Source organism: Phalacrocorax aristotelis, chromosome Z (assembly GCF_949628215.1).
Source record: "Phalacrocorax aristotelis chromosome Z, bGulAri2.1, whole genome shotgun sequence".
Classification (NCBI taxonomy): Eukaryota; Metazoa; Chordata; class Aves; order Suliformes; family Phalacrocoracidae; genus Phalacrocorax; species Phalacrocorax aristotelis.
The window spans coordinates 34,216,918-34,230,976 of NC_134311.1; the positions used below are offsets into that span (position 1 = coordinate 34,216,918).

The 14,059-nt window shown below is 39.0% G+C and overlaps 1 long non-coding RNA gene across 1 annotated transcript; it reads right to left on the reverse strand.

The window, feature by feature from the left end:
- Positions 1 to 2,677: 2,677 nt before the first annotated feature.
- Positions 2,678 to 7,302, reverse strand: LOC142050090 (uncharacterized). Its single transcript, XR_012657920.1, has 3 exons — positions 6,701 to 7,302; positions 5,819 to 5,898; positions 2,678 to 4,449 (listed from the first exon to the last, which is right to left on the reverse strand). It is a non-coding gene; the product is annotated as an uncharacterized LOC142050090 (long non-coding RNA).
- Positions 7,303 to 14,059: the final 6,757 nt, after the last annotated feature.

Consider the following 14,059-nt stretch of genomic DNA (forward strand, 5'->3'; position numbering starts at 1 on the left):
TAGTAATAAATCCTGTATTCTAAACAGGAAATGATTCTTCAGCTGGGGATATCTAAAAAAGAAACAAGCTGCAGTCTCTCAAATGGCACATAGTGAAATTATTGTGCTCCTCACTCACCCCTAGAGGAATTTTATGGCTTGAGTCTGCTGACTTACTGCTGTTACCAGATGCGTTGAGGCAGGAGCAGGTTGTGAAGTTAAGGTTATACAAGAGAGGTGGAGATGCAACTGTTTGTTTAGGTTTGGACCCTGGGGTGTGAAGGGGAGCATCGGAGGCACTGACCTTGCTGCTTCAGAGATTTTTTGCCTCTCTATAGTTCCTGGCAGTAGACTGCATACCTCTCTCTGCTCCTGATGCACTGCCATATGGGGCAAAGGCAATGACTACTCTTAGATCAACAGAAAGCAAAGCAACTTAGAAAAAGCTCCTTCCTCTGCCTTTCCTTCCCCTCTGAAAACTTCATGCTTTCCTGACATACAGGTTAAGGGAAAAGAGAGAAGACATATGGATACTGTCAATAAGATAAATGGATACTAACAGTGAAGGGCAAAGTAGGGGATTGGGAAAAATCACTTGATTATGTAATGAATAATCTTTCTGCAAATGATAGGTCTCTGTTGTCAATTAGAAAGGCCAGAGCCGGAGCAGAGCAGAGCAATTACCTTGCTTGTAAATAATGATGGCAAAAATAACCTTGAACCTAGGCTCCTTTATGCACAAATCTTGTGTGAAGCAGTAACTTTTTGTAGGTTTATTAAGCACCACCCTGTTAAGCCTGGACTAAGTTCCCTCAGGGAATGAGGGCATCAGTCTTGCATTGGCTTTATGCAATGGGAAATACATTCTGCTGGTCTTGTCTAGGGCTGATCATCTATTAAGGACACTCACCCTAGCACTTGGATGGGATTATTATGCTGTACCCATGTGGCACCCTCTGAATCTTTTCCTGGGTGGTAGCCTACAAGTAAAGCCTTAAAGGTATGCTTGTGTCTTCCCACAGTATGATCACATTAGGTAAATTTAAAATGCAGATGATAAAATATTAGATTAGCCAATTAGTTCAAATACTTTTAGGCACTGGTGAAATATGAGTTTGGTTTTTGGTTTTTTTTTTAAAAAAAGCATAATTCTCTCATTAAAAAAAACCAAAACAAACAAAACACACACAACAAAAAAATACCCTGAACCCACAACAACCAGCCTAAGACCTGTTTTCTGAACTGACAAAATACCAGTTTCAAAATGCGTCTTTAAACTGTTAGGAAGGTCTTAGGACAAATCACATCACATCCAAGCAAATCAAAGTTATAAATAAGACACAGAGCTTTTTGACAAAGAAGCTGATTAATAATGGGAACAATTCACCCCATAATGTGATGGATTCTTCTCTTCTGGGAGTTCTCAGTCAAAATTACATTCAACCCAAAAGATATGATCTAATTGAACACAAGCTGAAGGAAAGAGTTGACGAAATGCCACAGTCTGTGTTAAAAAGAATAGCAGCTCAATGGTTCCTTGTGGCCTGGAAATCTGTAGTGTGGTGCAATACTAAAAGATACTAGTTTTATTAAAGTGCCCTGTAACTACCAAGCCTGTTTCATCTACCTTTCCTACCAGCGGTACATGACTGACCTGGCATCTTCTGTGGACTACAATATTTTATAATAGAGATTGTTCTCCAAAACTTGTCAACAGCAATGCTTCATCTTTTTTTGCTTTTAATCCTTCTACTTTTTGTTTTTGTCTTTTATTGCATTTCAACATGCTGTTAGACTTCCGTTAACTTCATTGCTTTTTTTGACATTTCTCTATGTTTAAGGTTCTTAGGTCCAAAGTTTTTGCTCACCCCATCCAATAAAGACAGGCTAAGAGTGAAATTCCTATCCTAGATTTTGATTTCTTTTTCAAAATCAGTAGTACAAGTTTGGCGGTGTTACTGCTAATCTTTCTTTTGTGATAGTGATACTCCATCAGTGGCAATAAAATTTTATGGCTGAGTTTAGGAGCCTTTAATCTGAATCTACTTGCTCAGTCCATTTCATTACTCGCATGAGAAAAGACCCCAGACAATTTCCTAGGTCTGGACCATGTGTATAGAGAGCAGAACTGAGACCTGAATGAGGAACATCTCAAAGGGGATTTCTTCTCATTCATTTTCCAACACTGCCTCTTTGTCTCAATCTGAAAAAAAACCTCTATAAATTCTTGAGTAGTCTCTGACTGGTTGCTCTTCATAATGCTGGTACCTCATCTTGTGGGAAAATAATTTGTGGTTTTGAGTTTGAGTAGAAACTTTCTGATATGTGTTCTCAAGCTGAGATATTTTTACGACACGCGCACTCACACACACACACACAGACTGCTTTCTGCTTCGTCATTTCACTCTGACAATTCTGAAACAACCAGACTGTAGCTGATCAAAGCCTGTGACAAAACATTTCACGGAGGCAGGTGAGAGAGATTAGAGACAACTGTTACAGCGATATGGGACAGCACAGGCAGCTGCATCTCTCTGACATTTCCTCTGCCTTTAATTTTAGCATCACTTTTTCCAAGCAAGTTTGGAATTGCTTCAGTTTATGTGGCTTGCAGCTGAGCTATGCAAAAATTTTAATCTGAAATTCAACTTCATTACCTGCATTTGGATTTTATTACAGGCATGTCCCGGAGCCATTGCTTGTACATTTTCCTAATTGCATAAATCACTTGAATGAGCTTCTACAATATACATTTCCCAACAGCACCATGAGAACCTCACAGTTTCTCATGAAGTCAGTTGAGAAAAAACACAATGGCTTTTGAGGAATGCTAAGGAAGGAGAAAAGAGATACAAGTACAGGAATTAACGAATGGCTAAATGAAGATATAGCAATAAGTTCTCATCACATTTTCTTTTGATATCAACATGGGTAGGGTAGTTACTCTATGAACATTAAACTGAATTGAATTGAATGAACTGCAAAATTATAAAAAAGAGTATAATTTTCCCAGTGAAAATTAAATCCATGAACTCCACTTTCAAATGGAGCATTCAGACAAAGAGCACAGCAGGATACAAGGCTCGAATTAGACATTTATAACACATTAGAGAAAACTAACCACAGGTTTGAAAGGGACAGGTCTCCTGACTCAAGGCATAAACCTTGAATCCTTGAAACATGAAACTACGGAGCACCTTAGCATGGTGGCAACTTGCATATTAAATCATGGGCTGGTGATTTTCCAAAGTTGTGTTCCAGTTTGTAATTTTCATTTCTGAGTTTGAAGTGATGTGCAAAAACTAGTGAACACACAGCTGTTGAATGCAAGAGCTGACGGTGACTTAGTCCACACATCTGCCATTGACCACTGATAACTTCATAGCAGAAGCAATGCTCAGTAACACATGTAAAGCCACAAATGCAAAAGCAAAAACAAAAGTAGGTTTGCTGAAATACTTTAGGGGCTGCTAGATGTCAACAGATTTCTGTTCCCTCAAGCAAGTCAGTTGAGGGCAATCAATGTATCAATACTTTCAAACTGTGCCTTCTAGAAGTCAGGGTTTGCAAATGTTAACTGGTGTGGGGTAACTAGAATGATTAGTCTCTTTGTGGTTAGCATACACCCGCTACTGTAACTTTCAGGAAATGTCTATAAAATATTATTATGGATGCAAGTTAACATAAAAATGGCAGAGCAGCTGTGTTTCATTAGTATTCATACAATTGTTAACACTGAAAGACCAGTTTTCCTCACCACTAGGTCTACGACTGAAATGTGGTTATCTTTTGAACAGGCATCTTCAACCAGGAGGCAGCAGGTATGTATAAAGGAACAGAGGCAGATCCCATTAGTGATGAAATGTAATATCCATTAAGGGAAAAAATAAATTTCTTCAAGTAGAACATTTCATTGCCATAACTATAAACCCGAGATTCCAGATAGGTATAACTTTCTACTGAATTATTTTGAAATTTAAAGTGAGAGACAAGCAAAAAGACCACACTAGATACACTTCATCAATATTTCGTGTTGGGGGTTTCCTATGTTTTCTTCTTAGTCATCTTGCACCTTATCCTTTTGGAAACCATCTTTAAGTTTGGATGTCTACTCTTCCTCCAGTCTTCTGAATTTAGCTCTCTGTCCATTTTTCCAAAGTCACAGTCACACAGAGTGGATAGCCAGTAATGCCAGGGCTTCAGTAGAGATGTTGACCTTCTTTAGGATCTGAAAAAGCAAATGACATCACCTATTCCCAATTCATTACTACTGGAAGAGCCATAATATGTTTTCCAGCTAGGACATTTTTGACACAGGTAGTTTAAACTTTCTGTAAATTGAAGAAAGAGACACCTTAGATATATGAAAACAGTATTTTACTCTTTGTTCTCCTGTCTAGTTTGCTGAATTAAACTATGTGAGGTTTGCTGGTTCTGAGGTGACTTCCGTCTTTTCAACCACTGGATGATCTGCAGAGAAGAGAAGAGAAACACTATACTGAATCTAAAGTCACAATTACACCTTGTAATTGTTGTAAATAGATCAAAGGACTGCAAAGTAAAGTGGACAGGTAGTCTTGCTTTAACTGAAGATATGGTACTCTAATTTGAAAAACAAATGAGAAAGCATAAAAAGTTAACTTTAATCCTGCCTAACAAGGTATAATGAATTTGGTTTTTGTGCAAAGCCATTTGTGATGGCAGAATGTCTGTACAATATACTAATATGTGTAATTGTAAAGGTAGCCACAACTTAAATAGAAAATATGCTTGAAGAGGCAAGGCTTATATGATGAGGTGGTACCATTTTTTAATCATCATGATGGCCTAAACCGTTGACCAGATAGATCAGTGACACAACTCTGTCAAGTATAATAGTTGATCTTATAAAAACCTATCTCCTCCCAGAGATCTTTTTTTCTTTCATATGGTCAGACCATTGCCATTGCAGTAATGCTACCAAGAAAATGTTATTCACAAAGGACAAAACCAAAAGGCATTTTGAGGATAAAGAGGAAAGGCAATCAAGGGTCTTTGCTGTATCATAACACAGATGGCATCAGAAAGCAATGCTTGTCTGCTTGATTCAAGAAACAGCTTGAATCCAACACATTTTTATCCATAATGCACATGAACTGCATTTTAATATGTACATTATGACCACATTACTCATACCTGAGGGCCCAACAGTTGTTAGGTATTAGCCAAAACTGGCTGTTTTTTTCACTCAGACTCTCACTGGAGCCAGAAAGAGAAATAACATGGTTACAGGTGCTGAGCAAAGGACACCAAGGGAGAGGGAAAAGATCCTTGACTTTCACTGATTCAGATGTGAGTTTTAGCACCTGACTCCAAGTGAAGATCTAACAGCAGAATTAGAAAATAATCTTTTCTGGGGAGGAAATCTGTGGGAGTTGGGTAGCTGTTAAGGTAAATCCACTTTGGATTGTATGAAACTCTGAGGTCTCCTGCTGATGTACTCTAACAGCGACATGCTCAAGGTTGCTTGCACTGCCGCTTCGTCTGCCCTGCAGCCCCTCACGGGTTGCATGTGGGATGGGCAGATTTCAATCTTCAGATTTAAATATACAAGGGTAGATAACAGGAGCATGAGATCCATTTCCCATACTTGCCAGAGCAGCTCCCTATTAACAAGACTGTGTTTTTCAAGCCAATATCATTCTGCATCTGTTATCCATTTTACTTTCATTTTGTAAGATTACAGTGTCTTGAATAGGGCCTGTCCCTCCATTTTTCTTATTTTTAAAACTGTTGTTGTAAAGTTGTCTCATTTCAAGAGACGATGTCCTCTGAAATACACCAGTATGCCATGCTTCACCTTTTTATAGGGAAAGTGGATTTTAAAATCCATGGTGGTTAAAGTTGTTTCCATCTTATACTCTTAGACAACTGAAATACCTGCAGAAGAAAAAAGAGTGGACTCGCAAAGATATTTCATACTCCTAAACCATTCTATCACTGAAAATTAAAAAAAAATATTCCTGTGGTCCTCAACTGTTATTTATGCAGTACTTCTTAGACTAGCCATTAAATACACTCTTCTGTGCATGGTTTTTACCTAAATATTGTTGATTTTGACATGAAGTCTACTTTGAGATAATAGGCACTTGATAATACATCAGTGTAATGGACTGCTTATATTTAAGATATTTTAGGAAAACTGACCTTCTCTTGCTTAATCCTGACAACCATCAATTTTTCCATCAGTATTCAAATAAATTGTAAATATAGAATGTATTTGGTATATCTGTAAGTGGCCTGGAAATACTGAGCAACAGAATACTTAATTGAATAAGTCTGGGCTGAAATTTTCCTGACATACAGTGGTGAGTTTAGCGACACTCTCACTTGCACAGGATTTACCTTTGATGTATTTTGAACCTTGGCTTTCTGTTCCCTTCCCCAGTTCTCCATTTCCCTCGGGCTGTAGAAGGTGCAGCATGCCATCCTCCACCCTATCTTTCTTCTTCTACCACTACTGACCAGCAGAAACTTCAGGGCTTTGCTTCCAGCACTGTGTTACAGAAGAAGTGATGGAGGATATTCGATTGCTCTGTTCTACCTTTTGCTCAGAGAGTTTGCAGTTTATTTGTATGCTTCACATACAAATATATAAGGTGCTTTTAGGATCAGTGGGGTAAAACTTCAGGGTATGTGGAGGGGAACACACAAGGGAGGGCAACCAGCGATGGCAACCTACAGCTGGAGCCACTGGACCAGATCCTGTGGTTGGTGATCAGAGCGAGCTCAGTGGGGTCTGTTCCAAACTCCTCGCGTACACTTCTCTGGAGTCATCTAAAAGTCAGCAAACCAGCACTTGTTGTAACACAGAAAGAGGAAATACTTAAATACATTTAAAAGTGCAGATAAACAAATTAATGGAAATAATATTCTGAAGTAAAATTTACTCTTGTCTGGACATTTCCATGGCAGATTAGCTCAGTTTGCAGATCAAAGACTGAGGTTTTCAGTTTCAAATTACATATGGGCTTGACAATAAACCTACAGTGTTTTTCCAGCTCATATTCTTGTCAGAGACAACATGAGCTCAGCGATCAGAATGGATGGCACACATAGGTGGCAGCCCACGAGACAGGACAGGAGCCACATCTTGGATGATTCTGCTGTGGGTAGCAATTTTGTCAGAAAAGTTACAGGTGTGAAATGGTATAGAGTGATTAGGAGAAGATAGAAGCAGGAACAAACAGAAGCCACTTTTACTTGGCTGCTTCTGAGGACGGTAACAGGCTGGTAGGCCACTGAGACCTGCGATTTCATTGCTCTGGGGAATATTTAACTAGTGAGAAAGATGGAAGGACTGGGTTCTTTGATATGGTAGCCTGGACTGAACACCAGCAATGTCACACACACCTCAGCTGTACAAGATTTTTACTTGCATTTAGTCTTGTCCTTCTGCATTTGCACTTATGTACTTGTGCGTGCTGAAAAATAGTTGCAGAGTCAAGGACTCACTTTTGCTGTGGGGTTAAAATCAATTTGTCTTTAGTCTTATGGATTTACAGCACACTGCAAAGGGCCTATGTATTGAAATTCCAGAAAAAGATACTGCTTGTCTTTTACTTCCTGAGTATAGGATTCCTTTTTGATATTTCTTAAGAAATAAATTTTTTACAGTGAGAACAATGCTTCACTGGAACAACCTCCCCAGGGACATGGTGGAGTCCCCATTGCTGCAGGTTTTCTGGATGCGACTGAACAGGGTGCTGGGTAATCTCATCCAGGTTGCCTTTTCCTAGGAAATGTTCAACCAGCTGATCTTTTGAGGTCCCTCCCAGCCTGGCTGTTCTGTGATTCTGTGGTTCCATGATTTCTTTTTATCCAGTTAAAGATACGTACAGTTAGCTGAGGACCCTAAGAAACTGCATCTGTTGTAGCAGCTACTTTAAAGATTATAATAATATTAGGAAAATCTGTTGGGCTACAGTTGCACAGTATTGCTCCTCAGTAGCAAAGAAGTCCATATTTTTTAGTACATTACTGTTTTTCTCAGACCACTCACTCTGTTTAATTTTGGTTTTTAACTTGGGTGATTGCTTTGCAATGTTCTAAGAATTCCTTGTTACATGCTGAACAGAAAACAACTAATGAGCCTTTTCCTATATTACTAAAATGTGTTTGTTCTAGGTCTTAGGCCTTTGTGCATCATGCACTCGAGCATAAAGTCAATGCAGACTTTCTTTTCTAGCATACTTTATGAGAAGTACTGACAATCCCCACTTTGCGTCACATACAGCCTTAGTACTCCTTGTAACGTGCCCGGGAGGCTCTATGGATGCAGCCTTTGTGAGGCCATGTCTGAAAAACATCATCTGCTCATCATTCCCCTGTCAGATCAGGAAAGTCAATACTGCAAAAAATATTGTTCATTTTTCAGGTGAAGGAAATGGTAACTAGTAAAAGAATAAGATGACACTTTTAAAAAAAAGACATAATTGAACTCAGTCAGACATTTTCTGAATCTTTGCTGTCAGCAAATTGCGAAAAGCAAGGCAGCCCTCTTCAAAGCTTGAGAGGAGCTGTCATATCAGAACAGGTCTCACACTGCTAAATCTGAAAGAACAGTCTACCTATAGGTTAGATCCTGGTGCTTGCAGCAGTCACCTCTTTGGCTGGTGATCTGGTGGCATCTTTTGCAAAAGGGAAAGGTACATAAACCCAGTTGAAGCAGTCCTAGAAACAGCTCCTGGTGTGTCTGTTTCCTCACTGGACACATCATCATGAAAAGTGTGTCAAGGCTTCGCTCTCTGGGTTCTTTCTTCACCAGTTCAACAACATCCATTAGCAGCTATTGTATTCTCAGAGGCTCCTTCAAGTATTGGCCCATCTAAAGCTCATTTATTCTGTTCATTAAATGCTGAGAAAGCTTCTGTTATAACTAAAATCCCTGCCACTAACAGGAGCAGTGGCAGGGCTGCTTGCTGACCTCACACCCGTAATGAGGTTTTAGTCCTTTGTTTCTCACATTAAGGAAGTTAAGCCTTCTTACTGGCTCCTCGCTTGAGTACCCCTGCTCCCCTGCTTTGTTGTTTTGTTTGCTATTCAGTTTAATTTTCTGTGCCTTTCATTAAGCTGATTCAGCTATTACTTACACTGGGAGTATTTGAGAAAAAAAAAATGACCTTTTGGCCATTCAAAAATAAAATAAATAAAGAAACCCCCTGAGATTCTAATGTGTCGCCAAAGACTTCCCAAATGACAACAATTGCAGTAGCCATTTCTTCTGGAATGGGTCCTGTCTTTGCCAATTCTACCAGGACTCTAGATACATTTATTTAATACATAACATAGCGATGTATTGTTTTGGCTAAAATGATTGTATTTCATGTTCTGTGTTTCAATTCAACTTTGCATATAGGCTAAACAAACAGATCTATTGTCTCCTGTCCCATGTGCCTATTTACTCTGATTTTTTCTTGGCATTTTAACGCAAAAGCCTTTCCTAAAGTGACAGGGACATATTAATCTAGATACAAAACAAAGTTTTATCTGATTGAAAAAGGCAATTTTAGCGACATCAAGACTTTCCACATTTCAGCTGCATTTCACCAGAAAAAAAAAAAAAGTTCAGCTCTCAAGAATTTATCACTCAGTCATCATTGAAGTTTTTACAGTGCTATTTTAAGAACCACATGAAGGCAAATCTCACGACACCTTTTCAAGCTACTTTGGCTGGTGGAGACAGGCAGCCGCGGAGGCAGCGGGCACTGCTGCTGCCTCAGCCACAGCTGATAAGCGGCAGGGTCTCCAGGCCCGCCCACCTGCACAGCATGTCCAGGAGCACTGCTTATGAGTCCCACTGCCACTGTGCCACCTTTATGCAATGCATTTATCCTCACTGGAGCACTTTCCTTGTTCAGCAAATCTTGCCTTTTCATCCTCTGAAGCCCTCCAGCTGTTGTTTGCAGCTCTAATACTATCATACAGCACAGCTCTGTTTCATTGAGTGCCTGGAGGCATGCAGCTCACATCCAATGTATGTACTTGTCTCTCTCTTACCCACATATATGAATATATATGCATGGATACACTTCTAGAGATACACCTGCACATACACCCCCCACACTTCTCCCGCACACTAACGGACCTGATCCATCTTTCATGAATCCCTGCATTCATTCAGCAGCTTCCACTTCCCATTACACAATTCAGAGCTGTGCTAGCATCACTGGGGAAAAACTCCCAAGCTTCTGCAAGCAAATGTCACCATTGGAAAAGTTCCGGCTCCATCCCTTTCTCCACTGTCACTGCTTCAGTTCCCACTAGGCCTGACTCCACACTGCCAAAAGCTGGTATTAAACATGCCTGGATATTGGCTTAAAGAGGCCCTAGCCCTCGTTTTGATATTTTGCTGTTATCTTACTTAAGCTGTAAGGTATTCTACCTTGAACAAAGAGTTAGGTTTAATAGAGTGTGCAGCATATGCATTCCTAGAGGACTGTGGCTGGATTTTGTTGTGATAACACCCCAAATTAAAATTGACAAGTGCTCAGCTTCAGAACTGCTCAAGTCAGCTGTCCTTGCTGTTAATGGATTAGACATTTCCCAGAACACATGATGAGAGAAGCTTCCAGGAAAAAGGTAAGTGTAAGAAAGATTAAAGACAGTTTCTATGGGCTGTGCTGGTATTCAGGAATGACAGTGAGGGAGATGATACATCAGCAGTCAGCAATTGGATTTCATACATGCATAGCAATTCCCTCCACTTTTAAAGAATCAGATGAGATAGAAGCAAGAGAAGTTGAAATGTAGGCACGACACCTGGTTACACCACCTGGCCTTGCTTTCTTTGCTTATGGCTTTGCTATCCTTTTACTATTTAGCTGAATTACACCTTGCTGGTTTCCCAACTCAGGCTCAGAAATACGTAGATATTTTTAAGAAAAAATTCCTTAAAAGTAGTTTCATGGTTTGGCAAAGACAAGTTAGAGACCCGCAGGCATTGTATCAGGAACATGCCCTTTTCTATTTTCAGGTAAAACAGGGCCACTATTTGTCTGCGCTATTGATAGTGGCACAATTGCTGTCTGCATATAGAGTGGGGAGCTCTCCAGGATCCCAAAGTGCAACCCCATGCCCCAAGTGCCTTCTTCTTTCCTACGACATCTAAATGCTTCTGGAACCTTCCCATGGATTTTAAGGGTGCAGGAATCAATATAACTTACACTATTCTTGGCTGTACACCAACACAGAGAGAACTCAGCCACTTAGCATGTTATACAGGGGTGAAATTAAGAACTATTGAATTACTCTAGGAGAATAAAAATGCCTCTGCCAGGGATGCCTTCATGGAAGTGAGACTTCTTATACTTTGAAGAGATACTTGAGAATTCCAAGGACAACATGGTATGCATGATCTTGCAGTGATGAGGGAATAAAAGGGCAGTTCAAGTGAAAACTTATGTATTTTCCACTTCAAAATTTATATCCCAATCCCAGATAAAAGTTATGGGGAAACTGAGTTTGAGAGTATACGTCATCAGTATAAGATAACGTATAGTGTAGGGCTAGCAGAATTATTCCATAGCAAAATTTACGAGCCCATAAAATTAATATAATAACTCTTACATGTAGTAATACTCTATGGTAACTATCATATGGTTATGATTAAGCCATTTTGGTCTCCACAACCCTAAATTAGATTAAACAATTTTAAAGGCAGATTCGTCCCTGCCCCTGCATTAGTGCCTAAGGCAGAACAAAAGCTGTTTGAATAACCCAAATGTACATTTTCCTAATTTAATAGGAAAAAAAACCCAGAAGTTAGAGTTAAATCAGACTTCCTCAGGTTTACTATGCTTTGGCCATTTGGCAAGTGTAATCTGTAATACCTTAGAACAGGACTTCAAAGTTATTATTTTTTCTTTCAGCATCTAGCCCTTAGAGGCTCTAAAATTGGCTGGAGTATCTTGCACATATTATGATACTAATCCACACAATTTCTGTGTGTTATTGCTGTAAGGAGGTCTTATATATATGGTTATTGAATAATGGAAATAATTCAGAACAAAGGAATGTTATATATCCTTAAAAAAATATTTTATTTAATCTCTTTCTTTTATGTGTCTTAATGGTCTTATACACTCTTTAGCATAACTAGCTTCAACAGAAACCTTTCAGGAAAAGATATGTTGTTTTCACTCTTTGCAGGCAAGAAAGGAGCTGGCTTGGGTAAGATCAGAATTAAATCTTTGGTAGAAAAAGGAACTGAATCCAGCTTGAACAGTCCCAGACTTGATCACTAGCTTTACAGTAACTTTTACTCCGTTCCTTTATGACTTTTTTTGTAACTTAAAAGGAACATGAATGCTCAAAGTGAGTGCTTTGATTCTCAGAGGATGGGCTAACATTTCTTATACATCAGGAATGACACATTTCTTAAATAAAATAAAAGCTTAACTGTTCACGTAACAATATACAGCCAGAAACTGTATAACATGGGCAAAAGAAAGAAAAAACATTTTTACATGTACAGCAAAATAGTCCTTTTTTTGTTCTTTTAGGGGGAGAAAGAAAAAGATTGCAATTTTTTGGAGTGCCTGTTTTCACAGTGTTTTATAGTTCTGTGCCTTTAGACACTTCTGAAAGCTCACGAGATTCATCCCATACATATCAAGTCACTTGAGCGCCACACTCACACTGCTGAAGATGCATTGGCACTTAGATGCTCCCAGACACCGGCACCGTCGAAACATAGGGTGGATAATAACTAATGATAGATTTTGAAGACAAGGAAAACAATCCACCAACTTTCTCACAAAATCCAGAGTGTAACTTTAAATTTCAGACCAGCTCAGGAATGTTTTTAAGCTTATTTAATGCCAATTATTTTACATAAGGGTAAGGGACATATCCTTCTACACCTCATAAATTTGACATACTGTAGTCTGAAATCTTGTTAGCCTTCTGTGTTACCAGATGCAGCTTACAAACATTAAGGATCTTATGGACGTGCTTTTATACTGTTACTCTCTACCAGTGCTATTTCTGCAAGCATGTGTTTTCTATTTGTCCTTTCCATGAACTCTCCATTTTGCTTAGTAGCTATATCAAACTATTTTACTACAAATCTAGGTTTCTAACTACTTTGGAGTTTGGGGGATGATTGGTGCACGCTCAGAAAAATGTATACATAATTTTGTCCTCTGGAAGCACATTAAATACCCATAAATTAAACTGAAGTGTCTTGTGGAAGAATGCCTGCTATTCTACTGCAATATCTTAATCCACCTCTTTATACATTGGTAACATATGGTATTTTAAAAGCCATATAAAGTTAAGGCTCTGGCTTAACTTGTAAATGCAAATTAAAGGACACCTTATCCTTAATCCAGTGGATGTGTGTACGCTGCCCAAAATGAGATCCTGTAATTCCCTCCTAGCACTGCTCCAGTAATACAAACTACCATCTTATCCAGCAAATTTGGTGTTACCCTCTCTTTGCTCTGCAGCTTCTACCTCAGATCTGGTTGGCAAAAGTGAAATCCAGTCCCTGTAGGTTTAGATGAGGCCTAAACAAATAAAGTTATTTTTGCGTATACAGAACCTAACTTACAAATTCATACACATATGATGTTCTCACTGGTTTGTGTTTAACTGGCATGCACACACATATTGATTTTTAACATATATTTTTCGATAAAATGTAAATTTTACTTCCTGCTGTTGGTCAATGAGTTTTTATCTCTTGAGCATTTAAGAACCAAATAAATTAGAGAGAATCTTCTGCTGCAATCTGGTTGACATGGATACTGCATTGAGTTAATATTGAACAGCATGAATGAGAAATGCCTAGCTGTTTTACAATAACTGTCTCCATGTTAGATAATGTAAACCATCCATGGTAAAAAAATTCCATACCATTTGTCTGCCTCAAGGAAAAACCTGTTTGTACTCTGCCTAATGACAAACCCTAAGAAATACCAATTTGTACCTGATCATTACAATAACCTTTGAATTTAGCAGCTACATGTGGAAAGGTGCTGTCCTCCTCCACATGCCTGAAACCTTTGATCTGAGCAGTTACGCCTCTAAAGGTGCT